Raw genomic sequence first — 23,521 nt, forward strand, 5'->3', positions numbered from 1 at the left:
CGACTATTAGTCGGGATCACGACGAATCACGAAAGTTTCACAGCACAAACTTTTTATTATGGAAAGTTAATTTAATACATTTAGTACATATTTCTATGTTCGTAAAATTTTTAAAATTCGCTGAAAACTTTAATAAAATATGTAAATGAATTCTTTCGTTGTATAAACTTACACACATCCTGAATTGGGTCGTTTAAAAACTTGCGAATAAGCTTTGGAACATATATAGAATTACATTCTTTCTATTTTGTTTTTACAATTAGGTCGTGTACACGTCAAATTGCCCTATTAATGGATATAAGCCGACTGTCAAAAATATGTGGCCTAGACGAAAATGTGTTTACTTCGAAACCGGGGATTTCGAGGATTTCTTCCCAGCAACAGAAGGTAAAATCATGTAAAACTTCGAAATATTTTCGAAACTTTGAAATGAATAGATGTTTGTATTACAGAAGAGCAGGAGGCCTAAACAAATCGCATATAAATGAGGAAGATTTGGGAAATTCCAGCAGGTGGTACAGATAATTCAAAAACTGTTCTTTGTGAGTTAGCCTGTTAAATACGTCGTTTATAATGAATATTCTGTATTTTTCTACCAAACATGTACTTCGATGTATTTTCAATTATACATATTTTCAGAATTTCTTTTTTATAATAAAAAGCATAACACCTTTTTTCAGAGTGTATTTGTATAATTTTCTTAAATTAATATAGATTATATAGTACAAAGATTGTATTGATTAACATCGTAATAAACGCAATTACGATAGTAATTGTATATGTTACAAAATTCTATAAACATTGTACTCAGTTCAATTACGACTGTAATTGAAAACACTTTATATACTTCAAATACTAATGTATTTGGATTGAGTACTATGTCATTTGAATATTTTGACAAATTCCAATTACATTCATACTCAACACAAATATTACTTCATTTGAAAATAGTTTTATGACAACCTTACAATTTGGGTAATTGGATTTACAATTTTCGTCATAAGCTGAAAATCAAATACAAAAATAATTGAATTCACAATTTATGTATTTGATTCAATTATTCACTTTTTTCTGTGTGGGGCTATATATACTTTTGGACCGATATGAACCAATTTTTGCATGGTTCTTAGAGACCATATACTAACACCACGTACCAAATTTCAACCGGATCGGATGAATTTTGCTCCTCCAAGAGGCTCCGGAGGTCAAATCTGGGGATCTGTTTATATGGGGGCTATATATACTTATGGACCGATATGAACCAATTTTTGCATGGTTCTTAGAGACCATATACTAACACCACGTACCAAATTTCAACCGGATCGGATGAATTTTGCTCCTCCAAGAGGCTCCGGAGGTCAAATCTGGGATCGGTTTATTGGGGGGTATATATTTATGAACCGATATGGACCAATTTTTTCGTGCTTGTTAGAGACCATATACTATACATATATATATATATATATATTTCAATATATATATATACTATATAAATTTCAACCGGTCGGAATATAGCGTGATTTCAACCGACGGACGGACATGGCTAGATCGACGCAGAATTTCACCACGACCCAGAATATATATACTTTATGGGGTCTTAGAGCAATATTCCGATGTGTTACAAACGGAATGACAAAGTTAATATACCCCCATCCTATGGTGAAGGGTATAAAAACTGACACTTTTTAGAAAAAATGGTGTCCCCATATGGTCAGATTTAGTATGAAAATCTCAAAAAATCTCCATTACCTGGTAGTTCAATTTTAAAATTTTTATGACACTTATTTTTCAAATGCGACCAAGTGTATTTGTTTATAGATCAGATACAGTAACATATAAGTCTGTCATATGTGTATTTAAATTTACAAAAATAACGGGTAGCTCAGGTTTCTTAATATTGCGACAGAGAGCGCAAATGGGTTAAAGCATACATTAAACTAGCAACTATTTTATGTCTTGTGATAGGGCAAGGAACTAAAAAAATTAATTTATTTACTTGCACTCTTTAGAATCGATCTTAGTTCTACAACCATCTCCGTATGTCTGTTGATATAAGAAATATCGCATGCCTTAAATTTCCTTATTGCTTCGACATATTACAGACTTTTCAATTAGAAAACTGATTTGTTTTCTCTCAAGTTTTTTTTTTTTTTTTTTTAATTAACATGCACGAGATGTTTTCAAATGGAACTGCATCAATTTATCTCAATGACAGTTGCACATCCCCAGTGAATGAATGAAGGAGTGTTTTATGATGGTGCCACTGAGGCTGTTTAATTTCAATTTTGCTAAATAAAACAAGAAAATTGAATTGAATACTCAAAATAATACAAAAAAAGAGTAAAAGCGTCAACAATACACCCGAGGGAAAAAAATATTCGCAATTTTGTCGAAATTTATCCTACTTCAATATTTTAGAATTTTTACCATAATTTGTATTATTGCAACGATGGAAGTTCTGGAATTATGAGTCCCCTTTACTGGGTTTCATTTAGTCGGTTTTTTGGCCCTGAAACCTCAAAGGCTTGGATATTAACCCATAAAGGATAAACATAAATTACTACTGTTTCTTGCCGCATTCCAGAGACATCATAAATGTCAAACAAACCAGCATAATGGCCATAATAAATACTCTTTCAAATGGAGACCTTTTCAACTTGGCATATAAAATAAAAATTAAAAAAAAAAAACATTCCTCGAAGACATTCAACGATTGATGTATTTACATCATTCGTATGCCATAATAATCTAAGAAACGATGTGACATCTTCAAGATGAAAAATGAAGTGAGGTAGAGTTTTTACATAATACCACAGAAACGTGTGCATAATTCCATTTTATACCATGAAGAATACAGGAAACTCAAAAAGTGACTCTATTTTTATAATGATCATAAGTTTTCAATTACGTTCAGCTTGAAGAGGAAATTGAAGAAACGGAAGAACAGGCGGACTGACAGACAGATGACTAAAAAACTCTACCGCCATAAATAAACTTCACTTTCTTTGAGAAGATGCAAAGTGAAACAGCATTTGTTTTGGATCAACTCACTTCAAAAGGTGAGACAATTTCATGATGACTTCTCCCTCTTAGTGCTCTCTTTCCATATGTCAACATTCTCTATGCCTATCAGGCTCACCCCAATCAAGATTGTTTTTGTTTTGTATACTTCAAAGAGCAATCATCGTTGTGAGTATTAAAGCAAGTTGCCTTAGAAGGTTACTTTGATGGCGAAATACAACAAAAAACTACCGCCAAAGAAACTGGTCTCCTCCATAACCAAGAAATATTCAATTTATTTTTGCCATTTTTCCTCGCGCTGCTTTGGCTGGCTGTAGGTGCTACTGAAGCATTGATGGACTATAATGTGGCCTATGAGGGAGAGGTGAAGTTGGATGTGATAGCAAAGGTGTAGCTGTATTACAAATCTCCAAAGATTTGTACAGCATTTTTATTTTGGGGGCCATGTTACTTCATTTTCCCCCCGGAATATTGTCATGTATCAAGAATAGAGGGAGGCTGGTATTGTGCCAGAGTTTAGAGTGTTTTCAGAAATATGCATTTGGCAAACTGCTCTGCCTATGGCGGTGGGTCTTTTTTCCACTGCCTCCACAATTTGGCTGTTTGACTGCAGTGTCAGGAAAAGATTGTTCAGTTCTCCATACGAGAATAAACATGTAGCATGTCCGATTTTATTTTATTTTTATTTTTTTCTTCTTTTTCATCTTCCGCTCTCGTTTTTCTGTCCTCCCACACTTTGCTATCGTATATTTTTAAAATGTCTTATTTTCAATTTTATCACCGATGGAAGTTTTCCTGGGAATATTCGATAAAAAAAAAACAGTGGGTGACTTCTATTATTGGGTAGAGTAGAGTTGATCAAATAATTATATTATCCGGAAAATTTATATATGCCCAGAGATCACCCAAAATATTTATGTTTCGAGAGCAGAGTATTCCATTTGGCGGACATGGAAAATTTTTGTCTAAAATTTCGACTCGAAGGAAAGTATTTTTCAGGTTGAAATACCGACATCCGGCACCGAATTTCTGATGGATTGGGTGAAAAATAAAACTTCAGAACAATCACTCTAGGTAGGGACTATATCTATTTTCGACCGATATGAATCAATTTTTGTGTGGTTGCTGAGGTGGTGAATACTAACAAAACGTACCGAATTCCATATTTGATTTATGATCCCATAAATCAAATATGGGGTTCGATCTTTATGGGGATCTACTACCTAATTTGGGACCTATATGGATTGTACAAAAGTAAAAAAAAGAAATCTCTTACCGAATTTTGGGCAAATTGATTCAGAAAGCTTAAGAAGTTGAATCTGGGTATCGCTCTATATAGTGGTGAACACCAATATCACGTACAAAATTTCAGGCAGATCGGAATGAAATATAAGCGTCTAAGCCGAGTGTGGAGATCGACCAATATGGGGACTTAAACTAATTTTTCTATAGGAAATTTTATCAAAATTTTATTGTTATAGACATTTTTCAACGTTTTATTTCTGTAGATTGTTTTTTAAAGTTATATTTCTATAGAATTTTTTTTTTTTTAAATTTTATTTCTATAAAAAATTTTGTCAACATTTTATTTCTTAGAAAATTTTTTTTAAAATTTTATTCCACAGAAATTTTGTCAAAATTTTATTTTTAAAGAAATTTTTTTCAAAAATTTTATTTCTATAGAAAATTTTGTAAATTTTTTTTTCTGCAGAAAATTTTGTTAAAATTTTTATTTTTATAAAAAATTTTGTAAAAATTTCATTTCTATAGATAATTTTCCTAAAATTTTATTTCTATAGAAAATTTTGTCAAAATTTTAGTTCTATAGAAAATTTTGTTAAAATTTTATTTCTATAAAAAATTTTGTCAAAATTTTATTTCTATAGAAAATTTTGTCAAAATTGTATTTCTATGGATATTTTTTTCAAAATTTTATTTCTATAGAAAATTTTATCAAATTTTATTTCTATAGACAATTTTCTGAAAATTTTATTTCTATGGAAAATGTTCTCCAAATTTTATTTCTATTTCTATAGAATATTTGTCAAAATTTTATTTCTATAGGAAATTTTCTCCAAATTTTATTTCCATAGAAAGTTTCCTCAAAATTTTATTACTATAGAAAACTATGTTAAAATATCATTTCTACAAAGAAATTTTATTTCTGTAGAAAATTTTGTCAACATTTTATTTCTATAGAAAATTTTCTCAAAATTTTATTTGTATAGAAAATTTAATTTCATATCTATAAAACTATTTTTCAATGTTTCATCTCTATAGAATATTTTGTCAAAATTTTATTTCTATAGAAAATTTTGTCAAAATTTCATTTCTATAGAAAATGTTGTAAAAATTGTATTTCTATAGAAAGTTTTGTCAAAATTTTATTTCTATAGAAAATGTTGTCAACATTTTATTTCTATAGAAAATCTGTCAAAATTTTATTTCTATAGAAAATTTTCTCAAAAGTTTATTTCTATAGAAAATTTTGTTAAAATTTTATTTCTATAGAAAATTTTGTCTAAATTTTATTTCTATGGAAAATTTTGTCAAAATTTCATTTCTATAGAAAGTTTTGTCAAAATTTTATTTCTGCAGAAAATTTTGTTAAAATTTTTATTTTTATTTTTATAAAAAATTTTGTAACAATTTTATTACTATAGAAAATTTTATTCCACGGAAAATTTTCTCAAAAATTTTTTTTTAATAGAAAATTTTTTCAAAATTTTATTTCTATAGAAAATGTTACCAAAATTTTATTTCTATAGACAATTTTCTCAAAATTTCATTTCTATAGAATTTTTTTTCAAAATTTCATTTCTATAGAAAATTTTATCAAAATTTCATTTCTATAGAAAATTTTGTCAAAATTTTATTTCTATAGAAAATTTTTTCTGAATTTTATTTCTTTAGACAATTTTGTCGAAATTTTATTTCTATAGAAAATTTTGTCAACATTTTATTTCTATAGAAAGTTTTCTCAAAATTTTATTTGTATAGAAAATGTCATTTCATATCTATAAAAATATTTATGAATGTTTCATTTCTATAGTATATTTTGTCAAAATTTTATTTCTATAGAAAATTTTGTAAAAATTTTATTTTTATAGAAAATTTTGTCAAAATTTTATATCTATAGAAAATTTTGTCAACATTTTATTTCTATAGAAAATTTTGCCAATTTTTTTTTTTCATCTAGAAAGTTTTTTTAAAATTATTATTTTTATAAAAAATTTTGTAAAAATTTCATTTCTATAGAAAATGTTACAAAAATTTTATTTCTATTGACAATATTCTCAAAATTTCATTTCTATAGATTTTTTTTCAAAATTTCATTTCTATAGAAAATTTTATCAAAATTTCATTTCTATAGAAAATTTTGTCAAAATTTTATTTCTATAGAAAATTTTGTCAACATTTTATTTCTATAGAAAGTTTTCTCAAAATTTTATTTGTATAGAAAATGTCATTTCATATCTATAAAAATATTTATGAATGTTTCATTTCTATAGAATATTTTGTCAAACTTTTAATTCTATAGAAAATTTTGTAAAAATTTTATTTTTATAGAAAATTTTGTCAAAATTTTATTTCTATAGAAAATTTTGTCAACCTTTTATTTCTATTTTTATTTTTATTTTTATTTTTGCCAAAATTTTTTTTTCCTCTAGAAAGTTTTTTTAAAATTATTATTTTTATAAAAAATTTTGTAAAAATATCATTTCTATAGAAAATTTTCTCAAAATTTTATTCCACAGAAAATATTCTCAAAATTTTATTTCTATAGAAAATTTTGTCAAAATTTTATTTCTATAGAAATAAAAATTATTCTCAAAATTTTATTTCTATAGAAAATTTTGTCAAAATTTTATTTCTATAGAAAATTTTGGCAAGATTTTATTTCTATAGAAAATTTTGTCAACATTTTATTTCTATAGAAAATTTTGTTAAAATTTTATTTCTACAAAAAATTTTGTCAAAATTCTATTTTGTCAAAATTTTATTTGTATAGAATATTTTATCAAAATTTTATTTCTATAGAAAATTTTGTCAAAATTTCATTTCTATAGAAAATGTTGTCAAAATTGTATTTCTATAGACAATTTTGTCAAAATTTTATTTCTATACAAAATTTTATCAAATTTTATTTCTATAGACAATTTTCTTTCTATGGGAAATTTTCTCATAATTTTATTTCTATGGTAAATTTTCTCCAAATTTTATTTATATTTCTATAGAATATTTGTCAAAATTTTATTTCCATGGAAAATTTTCTCAAAGTTTTATTTCTATAGAAAATTTTGTTAAAATATCATTTCTACATAAAATTTTGTCCATATTTTATTTCTGGAGGCAAGTGTGAAGTACCTCTTAGTTTGAGAGGAATATTATGTGGTTAACTCTTTTCCTAGTAAAGGCATGACAGTGGCAAAAGTCAGTTCGTTTGCCTTTACGTTTCTTCTTATTCCGGCATGTCCCGGCACTCACATGATGCAGATCCTGTCGTATTTCAAGTATTCGTTGATCATGCTTTTGCATTACAACATGGTTCGCGATCGAACCGTAATAATTTATTTTTTAATTGACATCCAAATTTTAGAAAAGTCGACTTTTCCAAAATTTTTCCTATACGTATGTCCTAGAAGCACCAACAAAACCTTGTTTCTCTTCTATTTGCAATGACATGAACAACATGTACAGGTAAATGTAAATTTGGATATTATATAAATAATATTGGGAAATGACAATTTTTATTGTAATCTAATATGCCTGTGTTATGAACAATTTGTTAGTTTTTTATTTTTTAAAAATCCTTATAGAAACATGTCCCACTGTGCGAACTGGATAAAAATACAATAATTTTGCTTGTAAATCCCGTAAATCTAATTTAATCCATGAAAATTAATGTCTCATTCTGGACTGGAAATTATATCCCACCAGGGAATGAGATGTATTCCCCTTAAAAATAAATTATGTCAAAAAGGTACTCCTTTACAGATATGATGTCGTTTAAAATTAACGTTGTACCTTTGTCTCTTAGCCAATATGTAGGATCGTAAAAATATTTATTTCGAAATTTCCTCAAATTATTCGTTAGAATAACACTCAATGAACTTTCCCATAGGTCTTTCCTAAATATACTATGCTGACATTCAAAAAGATATCACCAACACTATCACAATGGCACAAAATTTGCTTGAAAAGCAGAGTGTTTTAGCCCTTCAGATATATTTCCACGTTCCCCACGATACTTAAATTCAAACAGGTGCTGTTGGTTTGAATTGCACAACAATGCTTATGGTCTAAGAAGTTTTTTCTTTTTTTCTTTTTTCATTTAATTGAAGTACTATATTTTCTTGTTCTAAATTTATATACGCGAAGCGTGCAACATTAAAACAAAAGAAAATTTCAACACTTTTTTATGGCCACAGTGAGAAAGTTCACAATTAAAATGTTAAGAAACAAAAACACTCTAAAACCACCGGCCGTCAGTAGCAAAAGCAACAGCACCCAACAACGCATCACAACATCGAAAATGTTGCACCATTTCAAAATATATAAACTATAGAAACAAAAAACTGAATAACTATGAGGAATAATTTAGTTGCCGTATGGCAACTGTGACCCATTGTGAACTCTACTATTTTCTGTCTGTGTAGAACTAGAATGGAGGACAGGAATGCGAAAAATGTTATAACAGCTGGAAAATAGATTTTTTTATAGAAAATTTTTTATAGAAAAATTTTCTATAGAAATTTCTATTAAAATTTTATTTCTATAGAAAATTTTGTCAAAATTTTATTTCTATAGAAAATTTTTTCAAAATTTTCTCAAAATTTTATTTCTATAGAAAATTTTGTCACAATTTCATTTCTATAGAAAATTTTCTCAAAATTTTATTTCTACAGAAAATTTTGTCAAAATTTTATTCCTACAGAAAATTTTGTCAAAATTTTATTTCTATAGAAAATTGTCTCAAAATTTTATTTCTATAGAAAATTTTCTCAAAATTTTATTCCTACAGAAAATTTTGTCAAATATTTATTTCTATAGAAATTTTTGTCTACATTTTATTTCTTTAGAAAATTTTCTCAAAATGTTATTTCTACAGAAAATGTTGTCAAATATTTATTTCTATAGAAAATTTTCTCAAAATTTTATTTCTATAGAAAACTTTGTCAAAATTGTATTTCTACAGAAAATTTTGTCAAAATTTTATTTCTATAGAAAATTTTGTCAAAATTTTATTTCTATAGAAAATGTTGTCAAAGTTTTATATCTAAAGAAAATATTGTCAAAATTTTATTTCTATAGAAAATTGTCTCAAAATTTTATTTCTATAGAAAATTTTCTCAAAATTTTATTTCTACACAAAATTTTGTCAAATATTTATTTCTATAGAAAATTTTGTCTACATTTTATTTCTTTAGAAAATTTTCTCAAAATTTTATTTCTACAGAAAATGTTGTCAAATATTTATTTCTATAGAAAATTTTCTCAAAATTTTATTTCTACAGAAAATTTTCTCAAAATTGTATTTCTACAGAAAATTTTGTCAAAATTTTATTTCTATAGAAAATTTTGTCAAAATTTTATTTCAATAGAAAATTTTGTTAAAGTTTTATATCTATAGAAAATTTTGTCAAAATTTTATTTATATAGAAAATTTAGTCAAAATTTTATTTATATAGAAAATTTTCTCAAAATTTTATTTCTATAGAAAATTTTCTTAAAATTTTATTTCTATAGAAAATTTTCTCAAAATTTTATTTCTATAGAAAATTTTGTAAAAATTTTATGTCTATAGAAAATTTTGTCAAAATTTTATTTCTATATAAAATTTTCTCAAAATTAAAGACTGTCATCCACAATCGAATTACTTGGGTTAGGTTACACTTGCCGATGGCAAGGTATCTTAAAACTTCTTAACACCGTCTTCTCAAGTGTAAGTTAGTTAGTCCATACGGGGTACATATTAAACAAAAAAGGCCGATTAAATACGTATATAATACAGTTTGACGAAATTTTCTATAGAAATAATATTTTGACAAAATTTTCTATAGCAATAAAATTTTGTCAAAATTTTCTATAGAAATAAAATTTTGACAAAATTTTGTATAGTAATAAAATTTTAACAAAATTTTCTATAGAAGTAAAATTTTGAAAAAAATTTTCTATAGAAATAAAATTTTGACAAAGTTTTCTATAGAAATAAAATTTTGACAAAATTTTCTATAGCAATAAAATTTCGACAAATTTTGGTATAGAAATAAAATTTTGACAAAATTTTCTATAGAAATAAAATGTTTACAAAATTTTCTATAGAAATAAAATTTTGACAAAGTTTTCTATAGAAATAAAATTTTGACAAATTTTTGTATAGTAATAAAAGTTTAACAAAATTTTCTATAGAAATAAAATTTTGACAAAATTTTATATAGAAATAAAATCTTCACAAAATTTTGTATAGTAATAAAATTTTGACAAAATTTTCTATAGAAATAAAATTTTGACAAAATGTTCTATAGTAATAAAATTTTAACAAAATTTTCTATAGAAATAAAATTTTGACAAATTTTTCTATAGAAATAAAATTTTGACAAAATTTTCTATAGAAATAAAATCTTGACAAAATTTTCTATAGAAATAAAATCTTGACAAAATTTTGTATAGTAATAAAATTTTGACAAAATTTTCTATAGAAATAAAAGTTTGGTAGATTATTTTTGGGGACCGGCTATATAGACCGATATGGACCAATTTTGGCATGGTTGTTAGCGGCCATATGCTAGCGCAATGTACCAAATTTCAACCAGATCGGATAAAATTTGCTTCTCTTTGAGGCTCCGCAATCCAAATCTCGGGATCGGTTTATATGGGGGCTATATATAATTATGGACCGATGTGGTACAATTTTTGCATGGATGTTAGAGACCATATACTAACACCATGTTCCACATTTGAACCGGATCGGATGAATTTTGTTCCTCCAAGAGGCTCCGGAGTTCAAATCTGGAGAACGGTTTATATGGGGGCTATATATAGTTATGGACTGAAATGGACCAATTCTCGCACGGTTGTTAGAGGCCATATCCCTTTCCGACCGTGTACGCACAATTGTGCGGGTATGTTTAAGTCCCTATAATTTCTTTAATATATGAAGTACTGCGATAAGAGCGGCAAAAAGTAATTGTGTATGCTCTCTCTTTGTCTAAGAATGTAAAGAACCGTTATAAATATTTGTTTTTCATATTAAGTTTGTAGTTTCGGCAGTGTACTTTGCGCATTTGTAAAAATTAGTGGAAGAGGTAAGTTTGCAAATAAATTAAAATTATTTAAATTGTGGAATATTTCATCAAACATGTGTTTTCAATAAGAAAACATATTAAATATTGTATGCAAACAGTAACTTCGTGATTATTTTGTGTTTTTTAATATTTTTACGTCCGGACTTTTACCGGAATTTACCGGACTGCAACAATTGTGCGTATCCTAAAAAAACAGGAAACAGGATCAAACTGAACAAACTTAATAATTTAAAATGTTCTATGTACACATAAATAACAGAATTCAAAAATTTAGGAAAATCTATCACGTGGATCGGCTATAGGTCGGAAAGGGATATACCAACATCATGTACCAAATTTCAGCCAGATCGGATGAAATTTGCTTCTCTTTGAGTCTCCGCAATCCAAATCTCGTGATCGGTTTATATGGGGGCTATATATAATTATGGACCGATGTGGACCAATTTTTGCGTAGTTGTTAGAGACCATATGCCAAAACTATGTACCAAATTTCGCCGGATCGGATCCAATTTGCTTCTCTTTGAGGCTTCGCAAGCCAAATCTGGGGAACGATTTATATGGGGGCTATATATAATTATGGACCGATGTGGACCAATTTTTGCATGGTTGTTAGAGACCATATGCCAAAACTATGTACCAAACTTCGCCGGATCGGATCCAATTTGCTTCTCTTTGAGGCTTCGTAAGCCAAATCTGGGGAACGATTTATATGGGGGCTATATATAATTATGGACCGATGTGGTACAATTTTTGCATGGATGTTAGAGACCATATACTAACACCATGTTCCACATTTGAACCGGATCGGATGAATTTTGTTCCTCCAAGAGGCTCCGGAGTTCAAATCTGGAGAACGGTTTATATGGGGGCTATATATAGTTATGGACTGATATGGACCAATTCTCGCACGGTTGTTAGAGGCCATATACCAACATCATGTACCAAATTTCAGCCAGATCGGATAAAATTTGCTTCTCTTAGAGACTCCGCAAGTCAAATCTGGGGATCGGTTTATATGGGGGCTATATATAGTCATGAACCGATGTGGACCAATTTTGCATGGTTGTTAGAGACCATATACTAACAGCATGTATCAAATTTCAACCGGATCGGATGAACTTTGCACCTCCAAGAGGCTCCGCAAGCCAAATCTGAGCGTCGGTTTATATGGGAGCTATACGTAAAAGTGGTCCGATATGGCCCATTTGCAATACCATCCGACCTACATCAATAACAACTACTTATGCCAAGTTTTAAGCCGATAGCTTGTTTCGTTCGGAAGTTAGCGTGATTTCAACAGACGGACGGACGGACGGACGGACGGACGGACATGCTTAGATCGACTCTGAATTTCACCATGACCCAGAATATATATACTTTATATTTCGATGTGTTACAAACGGAATGACAAAGTAAATATATCCCCCACTCTATGGTGGAGGGTATAAAAATTTATTAAAAATTAAATTAATAAGTAATTTCAATAAAATGATCTTAATTTAAACTTAAAAATGTATTTCAATTAAATTAAACTTAAACATTAAATGAGATTACTTTAAGAGCACAAATGCAACGTATGCCACTTGTAAGGTACTCTTTTTTTTTTTTGAAAAATCTCCTATCGTTTAATGCACTTTTTGAGATGAAAAACTCTAATTTTACCAAAATGTTTATTTACAAAAAAATGTTTTTTGCTTGCCATAGATTGCGTACAATTACATTTTGCTAAAAACAACCTAAACTCTATCGGTTATTTTTAGCACTTTTTTCCATTTAAATATCAAATCAGATCGGTTCGGCTATTGAACCAATACAAAACAATTTCATGTCTTCAATCTTTTGGGTAAACTATACTTGATGCTATCGCCAGTATTGGAGAAAATACAAAAATACCAAAGGGGAAAAAGAGGGGTTGTTTGTTGCTTTTTGGCGGTGCAATTAAATGAAATTTATTATCCCCCAAGACAAATAGGATTGCCGCCTTTAGGTGGCCAAAAATATTCGGAAACACATCCATAGTCATGTAACATAGGCTTTCTTTTCGATTTTATTTGAGTGGCTAAGTTCATGTCTCTGCATTCACATTATGGTTGAATAATTTAAGGGCTAGATGCCACTGTTTTCTTCATGGTTCATTAACACAATGCACACAAAAACACAAAAAAAAAATAATGTCATCTTGAAGACGCCAAGTTTTTATGATGCGGAGATTGAGTAAAAGGGAATTTTCGAGATGTACAGCAATGATAATAATATTTATGATAATGATGAGATAGATGCCAATAAAAAAAAGTGACTCCTAAATATTGAAAGATGCAAGCTTGTAAATCACCAAGCTTTTGCCAATTATTAAAAGATGTCCCAATAGAAGTAGAAGACGGGTATATGTATGTAGGACCGCCTACAAATTCGGTCTATGATGTTGATTTAAATTTAATATAATCAAAATATGGGAAACATTTTAAAGAATGATTAGATATTTCAACTATAATAGATCGAAATTGCGATTCAGAAAGCACGCCCGTCTGGGATTTTTTTCATAAGAATTTTTAAAGGTTAATAATTTTCAGACGTTTGATTTGTCTCAAACATATATACAGTTCTAACCCAGCAAAAAAATTGGAAGTTGTTCCACACACATTTCTAAAGCAACAGAAAGGATCAAAAAATGGAGTACTTCCGTCCCATTACAAGCCCATGTAAAATTCATTGGAGATTATGCATATTTGCACTAAAGGGTGATACGGTCAAAATGTGGTCAAGGGAAAACGCGTGTAAATCGGTGAAATCGTTTATTTAAAAAAATCAAATTAAATTTCTTTTTCAAGTTCAATTAGTTAGCTTTTCCAAATCCGAATTGCCGGCCCTCACGCTTGACACCTGCCATCAGATTTTGTACAGCCACCTTGTCCTCCTTCTTCGCCGCAGAAAGCCAGTTTGCCTTGAACTGCTGCTCGTCCTTAGCAGTTTTTTTGGTCTTCTTTAGGTTCCGCTTGACAATAGCTCAGTATTTCTCAATTGGGCGGAGCTCTGGCGTGTTGGGAGGGTTCTTGTCCTTGGGAACCACCTGCACGTTGTTGGCGGCGTACCACTCCATGGCCTTTTTACCGTAATGCCAAATCCGGCCAAAACAGTGCGGAACAACCGTGTTTCTTCAGGAAAGGCAGCAGACGTTTATTCAAACACTCTTTCACGTAAATTTCTTGGTTGACAGTCCCGGAAGCTATGAAAATGCTGCTTTTCAAGCCACAGGTACAGATGGCTTGCCAAACCAGATATTTCTTTGCGAACTTTGACAGTTTTATGTGCTTGAAAATATCTGCTACCTTTCCCCTTCCTTTTGCCGTATAAAACTCCTGTCCCGGAAGCTGCTTGTAGTCGGCTTTGACGTAGGTTTCGTCGTCCATTAACACGCAGTCAAACTTCGTCAGCATCGTCGTGTACAGCCTCCGGGATCGCGCTTTGGCCGTCGTATTTTGTTTATCATCGCGATTTGGAGTCACTACCTTCTTGTAAGTCGATAGTCCGGCTCGTTTTTTGGCTCGATGGACGGTTGTAGACGATACACCCAGCTTATTTGCGGCATCTCGGAGAGAGAGGTTAGGGTTTCGCTTGAAACTACCGGCAACTCTCTTTGTCGTCTCAGCGGCTTCCGGTTTTCGATTTCCCCCCGATCCAGACATCCTGGCTGTCGACAAACGTTCCCCAAACACTTTAATTACATTTGTAACGGTTGATTTGGCAACGTTTAGCGATTTTGCCAGCTTTGCGTGCGAGTGGCTCGGATTTTCGCGAGGCCCGAGCAAAATTTTGATACGCTGCTCTTCTTGCTTGGACGGCATTTTGACAACTGAAGAGTGAATTCCAAAATCAAAATAGGAGCAACATTCTACACACACACATCTTCAAAATGGGGGGTGTTCAGGTTTTTTAAATGCAAAATTGAAAGAAATACGTCAAGTTTATATTGACCAAATTTTGACCGTATCACCCTTTACTTCCGGATCACAAATTGGGGATCCAAACTACTTTTTTGGAAGCTCTTTTTTCGAATGAAGATTGCCGTCCGTCCGCCCCCGTGTTGTCAGTATTGTTCTAGTTCTTGTCCCCAAATTGGAACCCTTTTATACCCAAAAATCACCAATTTAAATTATAATTCTTCACAAATTTTTGACAAGTTTTTATAAAAAAAAATAATATAATTAATAATTTAAAAATATAAAATGTTTGCATTCCAGCTTGCGAGTTTCCATAAGATCAAGATTTGGAAATATAAAACCAGGAGACCGATGATCAAAATTTCATCCGATACAAGTCGTCATCAGAATTAATTATGGGTATAAAAATATTTAGAATTTTTACGCATTGCTCGAGAAATGAAAATGGGAGTTTAGTCACCATGTATTTAGGAAACAAAATTTACTTTTTAACTCAATACTCAAGCTATAAAATTGGGTAATCGATCAATATATACGAGATATATCATCAAAATCAGTAATGTACGCAGAAGAAGGGGCAAAATTCACCCAAACATCTTTCAAGAACTGTAATGTTACTTTTACACAGGGATCACGGAACAAGAATTCACAAGAAGCTATTATTCTAAATTTATTTTAATTTACTACAAATTTATTGCAATTTCCTATGCTGAACAGATTTCAAAAATGCTCAAAAAATCTTCAAATTCATAGAAAATCCCCAGCAAATCTACAAATTCTCAACTCTAAACTTTCGTGCCAATTCATGAAGAAATATCTACAATTTGGGAAAAAAAATTTCAAAAATCTCCTTCGTCATTTAGATTTTTTTTCATAATAATTTTTAAATGTTAATATTTGTCCCCACATATTTCCAGTTTGAAGGTTTGCCACCTCTAATGAAGCTGTCTATCCTCCTGCGGAGATTTTTTTCAATTTCAAAATTTTAAAGTTTACATATTCTAAATTTACGTAATGTCAAAAATCGATTTTCCAAAATATAAGAAATTCTAAAAATTCAATATTTAAACAAGTTGCAAGTTTGTAATTTTCTCTATTCATTTTTGTTGATGTTCTATTCTGTTTTGCGACATTTAATTGTCCAAAATTTCAATTTTCACTTAAAACGGCCACATGGCGTATTTTGCAAAACTTGTCAACTCATCGGGAGTGTAAAAAAAAGATAAAGGGTCCTTTTAAAAAATATTGTGGTAGGTAGTTACAGCTATCGGCTTCTAAATTTTATTATTATATTATTATTATTCAATTAAACCCAAATAATTTAAATTCATTTTGCGATCAAATTTGTTATGGTTAATTATACTTCATGAGGACCGGAAATATTCAAAACGACTCACTGCTAAGTAACACATGATTGAGAAAATGTTCAGAGTTTTCTAGTTGGCAATTCACATTTAAACTTTTTGTCATTGGCCACACAAGCTTGAGTTAGTCGAGTCACAAACCTCTCGTCTTGTACTAAAGGTGAGTTTTCTATCGTATATTCTCACCAAAATATAATACACCATACTATAGTCAACAATTCATTCATTTTAAACACACTTATATGCGCCATGAGTTACTACACAGGCAAGTGGTAGCGTGGCCGAGCGGTCTAAGGCGCTGGTTTAAGGCACCAGTCTCTTCGGAGGCGTGGGTTCGAATCCCACCGCTGCCAAGATGTTTTTTTCGGGAAGATTTTTTATTCTTTTATTAAATTAATTAAAACTTATTTTAATAATTATTTCTTAAATATAATTTGTTTTTATGAACAGATTGATTTAATTGCAAAGGGTATAATGATAATCGGTCCAGCTTTTTTTCTATAAAACGTAAAGAAACTTTGCCTTTCATTTCATTTTCTTTTACCCACAAACATAGAATGTTGATAGAAATGTAATCACGGTTGCCACAGTTGGTAGAATTCTACGAAATATGGTAGATTTTTTATATTTTGGTAGATTTTTATAAATATTCCTCTTCAGAAGAGGTACTTGCAAAAATTTTTTATAGAAATAAAATTTTGCTAAAATTTTGACAAAATTTTCTATAGAAATAAAATGTTGACAAAATTTTCTATAGAAATAAAATTTTAACAAATTTTTCTATCGAAATAAATGTTGACAAAACTTTCTATAGAAATAAATGTTGACAAAATTTTCTATAGAAATAAACTTTTGAGAAAATTTTCTATAGAAATAAAATTTTGACAATATTTTCTATAGAAATAATATTTTGAAAATATTTTCTATAGAAATAAAACTTTGACAAAATTTTCTATAGAAATAAAACTTTGACAAAATTTTCTATAGAAATAAAATTTTGACAAAATTTTCTATAAAAATAAAATTTTGACAAAAATTTCTATAGAAATAAAATTTTGACAAAATTTTCTATAGAAATGAAGTTGTAATAAAATTGTAATAGTTGTAATAGAAATAACATTTTGACAAAATTTTCTATAGAAATAAATTGTTGACAAAATTTTCTATAGAAATAAAATTTTGACAAAATTTTCCATAGAAATAAAATTTTGACAAAAATTTCTAAGGAAATAAAATTTTGACAAAATTTTCTATAAAAATAAATTTTTGACAAAATTTTCTATAGAAATAAAATTTTGAAAAAATTTTCTATAGAAATGAAGTTGTAATAAAATTTTCTATAGAAATAACATTTTGACAAAATTTTCCATAGAAATAAAATTTTGACAAAAATTTCTAAAGAAATACAATTTTAACAAAATTTTCTATAAAAATAAAATTTTGACAAAATTTTCTATAGAAATAACATTTTGACAAAATTTTCTATAAAAATTTTCTATAGAAATAAAATTTTAACAAAATTTTCTATAAAAATAAAATTTTGACACAATTTTCTATAGAAATAAAATTATGACAAAATTTTCTATAGAAATAAAATTTTGACAAAATTTTCCATAGAAATAAAATTTTGACAAAATTTTCCATAGAAATAAAATTTTGACAAAATTTCCCATAGAAATAAAATTTTCTATAGAAATAAAATTTTGACAAAATTTTCTATAAAAATAAATTTTTGACAAAATTTTCTATAGAAATAAAATTTTGACAAAATTTTCTATAAAAATAAATTTTTGACAAAATTTTCTATAAAAATAAATTTTTACAAAATTTTCTATAGAAATAAAATTTTGACAAAATTTTCTATGGAAATAAATTTTTGAAAAAAAATCTCTAAAAATAGGATTTTGACAAAATTTTCTATAGAAATAAAATTTTGCAAAAATTTTCTATAGAAATAAAAGTTTGCAAAAATTCGTGTTTGTTTTTTATTGTTGGTTTGTACTTCAATCATATTTGTGGTTTTGATCTCAGCTTTAAAATGAAGTAAGAGGAAGCTCAAATAAACCCAGCCAACTGCACTCAAATCGATGATTTGACAGTGGCAAAGGAAAAGAGAGATGTTTGTACAAAAATTTATTTTGGCAGAGGCCAACTATCATAAACCTTTTTTCGGAAGTTTGGTGTGTGGTTCACTTTGGGTTTAGTGAACTACCCGAATTTATTCTGATAATTTGTTGATAGTTTTGCAGCATGCTGATGAGCAATGTGGTAATTCCGAAACGTGCATCCATCCAACCATCAGCAGTCAAACATTCTTTTACTCTGTTGGTTAAGCTACTCTTGCAAAAATTTTGACAAAATTTTCTATGGAAATAAAAATTTGACAAAATTTTCTATAGAAATAATATTTTGACAATATTTGCTATAGAAATAAAATTTTGACACATTTTTCTATAGAAATAAAATTTTGGCAAAATTTTCTATAGAAATAAAATTTTAACAAAATTTTCTATAGAAATAAAATTTTGACAAAATTTTCCATAGAAATAAAATTTTGACAAAATTTTCCATAGAAATAAAATTTTGACAAAATTTTCCATAGAAATAAAATTTTGACAAAATTTTCTATAGAAATAAAATTTTGACACAATTTCCTATAGAAATAAAATTTTGACAAAATTTTCTATAAAAGTAAAATTTTGACAAAATTTTCTAAAGAAATAAAATTTTGAGAAAATTTTTTACAGAAATAAAATTTTAACAAAATTTTCTATAAAAACAAAATTTTAACAAAATTTTCTATAGACATAAAACTTTGACAACATTTTCTATAGACATAAAATTTTGACAAAATTTTTTATAGACATAAAATTTTGACAAAATTTTCTATAGACATAAAATTTTGACAAAATTTTCTATAGAAATAAAATGTTGACAAAATTTTCCATAGAAATAAAATGTTGACAAAATTTTCCATAGAAATAAAATTTTGACAAAAATTTCTAAAGAAATAAAATTTTGACAAAATTTTCCATAGAAATAAAATGTTGACAAAATTTTCTATAGAAATAAAATTTTTATATTTCATGTTAGCCTGATAATGAAACAGGCAATTGACGTCCAAATGCATTATATCTAATTATACAATTATTTTTCGAGCTTTATGGACAGATATAGATTAAGGAACATGGTTAATAGAGCCATTGAAAAGAAAACGCCAGATACCAATCTATACACGCCTGGACTGTACATGTTTCGGTTCGGGCGAATGAACCTTTCCACAGCCTTTAGTATAGTCTGGCTGGGAGAGATAACTCAATTTTGGGCCCTTTATGCTAACTCCTTATGGAGAAAACATTTGGGAAATTTCCTCTTACAAATTGAATCATCTTTTCTCCCACTGTACATCATCTTTTCATATAACTTACAAGTCCCTTAATCTTATTTTTATTTCGTTTTGTTACATAGTAATGCAACAACACGAAATTTATTCCTAGAAAGCCAATTTGTTAGAATTCACCTAAGTGGTGAACAGTCTTTTCAATGGCTCTATTAACCATGTTCCTTAATCTATATCTGTCCATAAAGCTCGAATAATAATTGTATAATTAGATATAATGCATTTGGACGTCAATTGCCTGTTTCATTATCAGGCTAACATGAAATATAATAAGCAACGATGAGCCCGTCGTAAAACTGGGAAAAACACGACTAATGTACGCGTTAGAATTGTTGTTGTATCCTGGAAACCAGTTTCTGTTAATTGTCATATGTTGTAGTTGACTGTAGAAACAACAAGCATTGTTCGACTGTTCACCACTTAGGTGAATTCTAACAAATTGGCTTTCTAGGAATAAATTTCGTGTTGTTGCATTACTATGTAACAAAACGAAATAAAAATAAGATTAAGGGACTTGTAAGTTATATGAAAAGATGATGTACAGTGGGAGAAAAGATGATTCAATTTGTAAGAGGAAATTTCCCAAATGTTTTCTCCATAAGGAGTTAGCATAAAGGGCCCAAAATTGAGTTATCTCTCCCAGCCAGACTATACTAAAGGCTGTGGAAAGGTTCATTCGCCCGAACCGAAACATGTACAGTCCAGGCGTGTATAGATTGGTATCTGGCGTTTTCTTTTCAATGGCTCTATTAACCATGTTCCTTAATCTATATCTGTCCATAAAGCTCGAAAAATAATTGTATAATTAGATGAAATAAAATTTTGCCAAAATTTTCCATAGAAATAAAATTTTGACAAAATTTTCCATAGAAATAAAATTTTGACATAATTTTCTATAGAAATAAAATTTTGACACAATTTCCTATAGAAATAAAATTTTGACAAAATTTTCTATAGAAATAAAATTTTGTTAAAATTTTCTATAAATTTTATGTCAAAATTGTCAAAATTTTATTTCTATGGAAAATTTTGTCAAAATTTTATTTCTATGGAAAATTTTGACAAAATTTTTTATAGACATAAAATTTTGACAAAACTTTCTATAGAAATAAAATTTTGACAAAATTTTCCATAGAAATAAAATTTTGACAAAATTTTCCATAGAAATAAAATTTTGACATAATTTTCTATAGAAATAAAATTTTGACACAATTTTCCTATAGAAATAAAATTTTGACAAAATTTTCTATAGACATAAAACTTTGACAACATTTTCTATAGACATAAAATTTTGACAAAATTTTTTATAGACATAAAATTTTGACAAAATTTTCTATAGACATAAAACTTTGACAAAATTTTCTATAAAAATAAAATTTTGACAAAATTTTCTATAGAAATAAAATTTTGACAAAATTTTCTATAGAAATAAAATTTTGAAAAAATTTTCTATAGAAATAAAATTTTGACAAAATTTTCATAGAAATAAAATTTTGACAAAATTTTCTATAGAAATAAAATTTTGACAAAATTTTCTATAGAAATAAAATTTTGACAAAATTTTCTATAAAAATAAAATTTTGACAGGTGAGTTCATTGTTTTTTGAGTGTATTCTTACCAAATTCCCCTTTTGCAAGGCTAAAATTTGAAATTGCAACCTTTGTAATGGAAATTGATCCAATTCTCATAACATTGATTACATTTTTATTGCTTGCATTTGTTTCCATAAATCATAAAGTGACTTTGTCATTTAAAGGGTGATTTGTTAAGAGCTTGATAACTTTTTTTTTAAAAAAACGCATAAAATTTGCAAAATCTCATCGGTTCTTTATTTGAAACGTTAGATTGGTCCATGACATTTACTTTTTGAAGATAATTTCATTTAAATGTTGACCGCGGCTGCGTCTTAGGTGGTCCATTCGGAAAGTCCAATTTTGGGCAACTTTTTCGAGCATTTCGGCCGGAATAGCCCGAATTTCTTCGGAAATGTTGTCTTCCAAAGCTGGAATAGTTGCTGGCTTATTTCTTTAGACTTTAGACTTGACGTAGCCCCACAAAAAATAGTCTAAAGGCGTCAAATCGCATGATCTTGGTGGCCAACTTACCGGTCCATTTCTTGAGATGAATTGTTCTCCGAAGTTTTCCCTCAAAATGGCCATAGAATCGCGAGCTGTGTGGCATGTAGCGCCATCTTGTTGAAACCACATGTCAACCAAGTTCAGTTCTTCCATTTTTGGCAACAAAAAGTTTGTTAGCATCGAACGATAGCGATCGCCATTCACCGTAACGTTGCGTCCAACAGCATCTTTGAAAAAATACGGTCCAATGATTCCACCAGCGTACAAACCACACCAAACAGTGCATTTTTCGGGATGCATGGGCAGTTCTTGAACGGCTTCTGGTTGCTCTTCACTCCAAATGCGGCAATTTTGCTTATTTACGTAGCCATTCAACCAGAAATGAGCCTCATCGCTGAACAAAATTTGTCGATAAAAAAGCGGATTTTCTGCCACTGATTTTGGTAATAAAATTCAATGATTTGCAAGCGTTGCTCGTTAGTAAGTCTATTCATGATGAAATGTCAAAGCATACTGAGCATCTTTCTCTTTGACACCATGTCTGAAATCCCACGTGATCTGTCAAATACTAATGCATGAAAATCCTAACCTCAAAAGAATCACCCTTTATTTGCATTTTTTATATTAATTACCTTAAGTAGAATTGACGCCTTCATCCTGCATTAAAAATAATAACAATTAAGAATCTTATGGAGATAAATATTATTTTTCATTTCATTTTTCAGCATTTGCAATTGTTTGGTATTTTTTAAGATAATCCAAACCCCGTCTAAGAATGGAAATATTGCGCAGCGCTACAAATTTCTTCATACCATCAAAACCAACGGAGCACAGAGAAATATTTATTAATTCGAAAAATAAAAAAAGTAATAAAAAATACCAAAACAAAAAACGAAACCGGCATTCGAATAAACTGATTAAGATAGCAAGAAAAGCAAAGTTCCATATAAGTATACCGGTGCATGCCCATACCACCCAATATTCCAGTAAAGTTATCAAAATAAAAGCACGCTCGAATAACAGTCACACGGCATCGGTGGCTTAGAAACCAGAGAGGTTTCTGGTTTCCATGATGGGGTTTTTAATAGAAATGTCAATAAATCGCAGCTTATTGACAACTGAACACGAAAAAAAAAACAGAATTTATAAATAATAAAAGTACCTTATATCAATATTTTGTGTATACGGTGGCTATGGTTATTTCAAAACAAACAAACAAAAAAAAAAAAGGACGGAGAATATGCAATCATAAATATTCATTACTTTTGGTTTAATTCAAATATCCAAAATCTACTTAGCTAGCCAAGCCTCTAGAGCGACAGCAAAAATACAGCAGCTGACCTTGACTTTGATATAAATTGACTTTATTATATCTAATACATGAGTGGGTAAATTTTTCGATCAAAAAGT

The 23,521-nt window shown here is 28.7% G+C and overlaps 1 protein-coding gene and 1 non-coding gene across 6 annotated transcripts in view; one reads left to right on the plus strand and one right to left on the minus strand.

Moving 5' to 3' along the window:
• Positions 1-23,521, minus strand: part of LOC142241983 (uncharacterized) — a 214,788-nt gene that overhangs the window by 92,057 nt on the left and 99,210 nt on the right. The gene's annotated exons all lie outside the window — the stretch shown is intronic.
• Positions 16,904-16,985, plus strand: TRNAL-AAG (transfer RNA leucine (anticodon AAG)). The gene has a single exon. It is a non-coding gene; the product is annotated as a tRNA-Leu (tRNA).

This window comes from Haematobia irritans, chromosome 5 (genome assembly GCF_050003625.1).
Source record: "Haematobia irritans isolate KBUSLIRL chromosome 5, ASM5000362v1, whole genome shotgun sequence".
In the NCBI taxonomy this organism is placed as follows: Eukaryota; Metazoa; Arthropoda; class Insecta; order Diptera; family Muscidae; genus Haematobia; species Haematobia irritans.